The sequence below is a fragment of the Cornus florida genome, unplaced genomic scaffold, assembly GCF_030987335.1.
Source record: "Cornus florida cultivar Cherokee Brave unplaced genomic scaffold, ASM3098733v1 CherokeeBrave_3.0.0_Hap2_Chr04, whole genome shotgun sequence".
Taxonomy (NCBI): Eukaryota; Viridiplantae; Streptophyta; class Magnoliopsida; order Cornales; family Cornaceae; genus Cornus; species Cornus florida.
Genome location: NW_026775574.1, coordinates 101700404 through 101705421, shown reverse-complemented (window position 1 = coordinate 101705421; position 5018 = coordinate 101700404). Strand labels below are relative to the sequence as shown.

Genomic DNA, 5018 nt, shown 5'->3' with positions numbered 1-5018 from the left:
TTACTTTGGTGTTTTTGTTGCAGGGCTCCACTTCAGGCCCAAAAACATGTTTGGTAGCACTTGTTTTGTTTTAAACAATATAAAAATATTGTTTTAAACAGTACTCAATTTGGGCCCAAAAGTGAAACACCGAAATGGTGTTTTTTGTTGTTTCTAAACTGTAACCCAATAAAAAGCACTGTAGTGGTTGAAGTAAGTTGGGTCTAACACTGTAGCGGAGGAAGTAACTTTAAACCGCGTTTGCAACATGTGGCCCGATCTTTTCTCTCTCTTCCGAAACCCTAGAGAAGGCAATTTGGGAGGCGATTTGGGAGGCGACGAAGATTTGGGAGGCGACGAAAAGGAATCGGTAAGTACTCTCTCTTCTATTTCTCTCCTGTTTAAAGACCTTTCCTTTGTTGTTTCCTTTGATGTTGCTTTACTTCCAAATCTGCAAGCACGAAGTCGTTAAAGCTCAGATTTGATTCTGGTTTGGTTTGTTCACAAGTGACTTAGCAAGTGGTGTGGAACATCTATTCCTTTAAGATCGTAACTGTTTTAACATTAGAAATGAGTGGGGGTATCATCAGTATGCATAATATTGTTGGATCATGCATTCAATGTGCAAAGAAAACAGATCCTAGTAGCTCGTAATGAGTGGGGGTATCATTAGTTGGAGGGTTGACTTTAATGCTTACTCCATAGGATCTGTTTTCTTTGCACACTGAATGTATGGTCCGTTAAAAAAAAAAAAATGCTAGGACGGATTTAATTGCATTTGAAGCATATTTTTTTTATAACCTATTTAAATAGGTAGCTTTTGGTTGAATTTTTGGCTATTTTGATTCAGGTGTGTGTATTTATATATAAATACAAATGGTTTGCGTGCAATCTATGTTTAGGCATTGTGAAGTATAATATTATTAGGGGTTTATTTATTTTGTTTAAAATTATGTTTGCAATAATACTCTGACGAAATGCAAGGGTGTGATTTAAGGAAAGTTTGTTCTTTTATTGCAGGGGATAATTGACTCTGCACTGAATCCAGTAACATACAAGATTGGTACTGATCATTATCTTTCAATGCAGTTTCATTTTAATTTTCTACTGTAATTATCTAGATATCTATGCTTTTATGCTTTAATTGTCCTGTGACTATATTTTTATTTGCCTCTCATAATTCTTTTTATTTATTTGTTTTTTGTTTCAGTGAAATTCTGTTTCCAGACATAATATCTTTTGATTTAGGTAATCTTTGCCATCCTTGTATATCTGATATTGTTTCAGCTAATTGATTAATTGATGAGCTTCTGATTGTATGTTTATCTTGTTTGGAACCATTATTGAGTTTGACCTACTCTTCTATATCTTTTGCGTGTGTCCATGATAGTTTGCCACTATTGTTTCTGTTGTACTCGTGTGGAAATCAAACAACCTCTTAAGCTTCTTTTGGATTTCTTGTCTGGTTGCTGAGAATTTCACATCTCCTTGGTATTCCTCTTTTGTGGTGTCTTGGATCTGCACTTCTGTACACAAAATATATGTTTCCATTTTGACTTCCCTATCAATTGATCGATCGATCGTTCCATCTGATATTATCAGAGAAGAGCAAGCAACGTGTATGGCGTCCTCTTCTCTCCTCAGATCTACAGCCCCTGTTCTCCGAGCCTCAGGAGTTTCTTCACTCCTGCCATCTGACGGAACAAGCAAGGTTGTTTTCCCTCCGAGTGTTTGATAACAAAAAAATTCAATCCAACTTCTATTTTTTATTTATTTTTATATAATTTGTTTTTCTGATCATGTCAAGCTGCATATATATATATATTGTTGATTTTGGTTTTTGATTATTTGTTGTTGTAAGAGATGGATCTTTGACTTTCTAAGTACCTTTATGATTTTTTTTTTTGGAATTAATTTGATTGTTGATATATAGTAGCTTTCTTTGGTTTCATTTGATTTCAGATAAAATTATAGTTGTAATGAATTTGATCTCCATTTTTTAATTTGATTAGCGATGTGTAGTTGCTTTATTTGGTTTCATTTGATTGCGAAGAAAAATATAGTTGAAGCTTGTAATAAATTTGATCTCCACTTTCCTAAAATTACCCTGCTATTGATTTTAGAGATTTTCTCCAGATCTCTATTTTTAGCATTTATCAGAACAATATCCATAGCAAATGCTATAGACTATGCACTCATTGTGTGTGTGAAAAACAAGAAAAAATCCTCTGGCATTAATCCAGATTGAAAAACAAGAAAAAATCCTCTGGCATTAATCTGTGTGTGCAATGTTTGTGGAATATGAACTTAAACCACTTCCACATGTATGAGTGAGTGAGTGAATATTGTAGAGATGTTACTGAACTTACTGGCATATGAACTTGAAGCAACACTTGCTATCATATTAACTGAATTTCAATCACAAGGAACCAAATTATTCAAGAGCTACTTAGCATAATACCAATAATATAAAAATTTACAAAGTCACTTAGCACGCCTTTGTGTTTCAACTCAACTCAACTCAACCATCTTAACAAAGAAATGAACTTTGACATAAGAGAAGAATATACTGAGGCACCTCAACACTGCACCAAGCAAAGTTCCAATTCATTTCTTTTTTTTCCCGAACAATAAAAGAATTCAGTTGTTAAACAGAAAGTGATTACAACCATAGAAATATATGTTTGTGTGTTCAAATTTCATAAGAACACAGTAAAAAGATGGAACTCTATATGTCAAATTATATATATATATATATATGTTTGTGTGTTCAAATTTCAATATATTTATTAAAAATATATAGACTATTTATATAGAAATAAATTTATAAATATATTTAAAATTTATAAAAATAAATTAAAAACAATGATAACCAAACATGTTTTTTGTTTCTGTTTTTTTTTTTTTTTTACAACAGTTAGAGTTACCAAACATGTTTTGTTTTTAAAATTCTTGAAACGCATGGCTTACCAAACATGTTTTTCATGTTTTTGCTTCTGACATTTTTACAACAAAACATCTTTCCCAAACGTACTTCTGATTTTTGCCAAAACACTCCAATAGTAAAAATATTGTTTCTGTTTTAGACAAAAATAAAACGTCTAAAGTAAAACGCATGCCAAACGGGCCCTAAGCAAACAAGTATGGTCCTCCACACATCAAGAAAATGACATGCAAATCAAAATAACTCTAGAATCCTTTTTGAGTGGACCGGCATCAAATATGTTATTATCTAAGCCAACTAGAGAATTAATCACATCCTTACCCTCAAACTAGCACACAAATCTAGTACCGATTATCAAGACAAAAAGTGAACCTTTTATTAAAGTTTTATTGTTCTAGGTGCGCTTATTCTTTTTACTCAATTTTTTTTTTTTTTTTTTTTTATTTTTTATAGGATCAAAGATGGAAGTATAGTGCAATGTGTTGATCTATTAAGCTTTCTAGCGATTCATAAGGTCGAGCATTAGGTTAATGACTCCCAAACCAGATGGCTTTAGGGCATTAGGTGTTCAAACACCCCTACAGACTTACAAGCTCAAATCAACTAGGTTACAAATCAAGACAACCTCCATCTAATCATTTCCCACTTCTCACCTTTTGGGAGAAGTCCTCACTTTTTTATTTACTGCTTTTGCAACTTTTTCTCTTCTTTTTTTTTTTTTTTTCAAGTTCAATTATTAACCTAGAGTTTGGGCCCTCTACCTTTCGGCGTGAGAAATTCAGTGCTTGATGAGGCTAGAATCCCGGCTACTTAGTGAAAAGGGGTTGTTATCCACCTTTATCAAGAATGAAAGCTTTCAATGCACTATTAGTCCAATTGGGATATAACCAATTTAATAATCAACAAAGCATGTATCCCACAAATGAATGCTAATGTGCGCCTGTGCTAGTGTAGAATCCTAGAGTGAATCTCAAAACAATCACAAAATCAGGATGATGTGGACCACAAGTGCAAGCAAGATATCAATTTTTCGAAAAATTTACTCCTACATGGCATCCATAAGGCATATAAGGAGTATTGAACTCTCAAGTCATGCAATTTTTAAATTTTAAGCAATATAGTCTTCAAAAGATCAAAATCATAGCTAGTCATGAACCAATCATAGAAAATCTCTCAAATACATAAGACATGCTCAAAATTTTGAATTTAAAAACAAACACTGCAAAGCGCCATTACCCCCAAACTTAAATGGCACAATGTCCTTAATGTGCAAAGAGAACAAAAAGAAAGAGTATACCAGTACAATGAAGGCAAAGAATGGCTAGGACAAAAGTATCCAAAGTGGGTGGCATAGGCCCCCCAAACTTGGGATTAACTGTGGTCCTGAAATTTGGCACTTGGATAAAACTCATCAGATAACAAAAGGGATAATAACAGTGCACAGTGGTCATGCAAGTGTAAATGGGATAGCAACTGAAAATAGAGAGAGGTATAAGGGTGGTCCTGAAAATTTTGAGCAGTACTCTCTCTCACTAAAATCACTGAGATGCACCTGATGGAGTCAAACAGACAGATATAAGAATATAAGAATATGACATCCATAAAGAAAACATATATATAAAGCAAGATAAAGTGCATAGTACATCATAAAATCAAAGCCGACAGACCGGCTGCAAAAATAGTATATAGTAACAAAAATGTAACAAGTATCATGAATATCAAAGATAATAAGGAAGAAGAACTAGGAATCTCAGGTGGATAAGGCAAGACGGGCAGGTCACGCTCCGCGGATGTCTCGGGATAGATCACGAAATGTGGCTATGACATCCGTGCAGAGGGAAGCAATGTCAGCTCTGAGAGCAACAGTCTCTGCATGGATAGATACCACTATGTCCTCCAGAGTGTGAAGACGCTCTCCAAAACTGAGTGTCTGAGCTGGAGCCTCAAGTGTGGCTGGATCGGAAGAATGATGATCCTGAGCTTGCTCCGCATCGTGAATAGGTAACCCAGCTGCAGCGTGCTGCTCTGCGTCCTCGGCAGACTGCTCTAAATCAATGTCCATGTGTACGGCAGTCGGATCGACTGCTGCGTCGTC

At 34.7% G+C, this 5018-nt stretch overlaps 1 long non-coding RNA gene across 2 annotated transcripts; it reads left to right on the top strand.

Annotated features, from left to right (window-relative positions):
• Window positions 1–233: 233 nt before the first annotated feature.
• Window positions 234–1984, top strand: LOC132304276 (uncharacterized). 2 transcript variants are annotated; one of them, XR_009481558.1, is made up of 3 exons: window positions 239–349; window positions 1000–1042; window positions 1190–1984. It is a non-coding gene; the product is annotated as an uncharacterized LOC132304276 (long non-coding RNA). The 2 variants fall into 2 exon arrangements; XR_009481559.1 differs by having other exon boundaries at window positions 234–349; window positions 1000–1984.
• Window positions 1985–5018: the final 3034 nt, after the last annotated feature.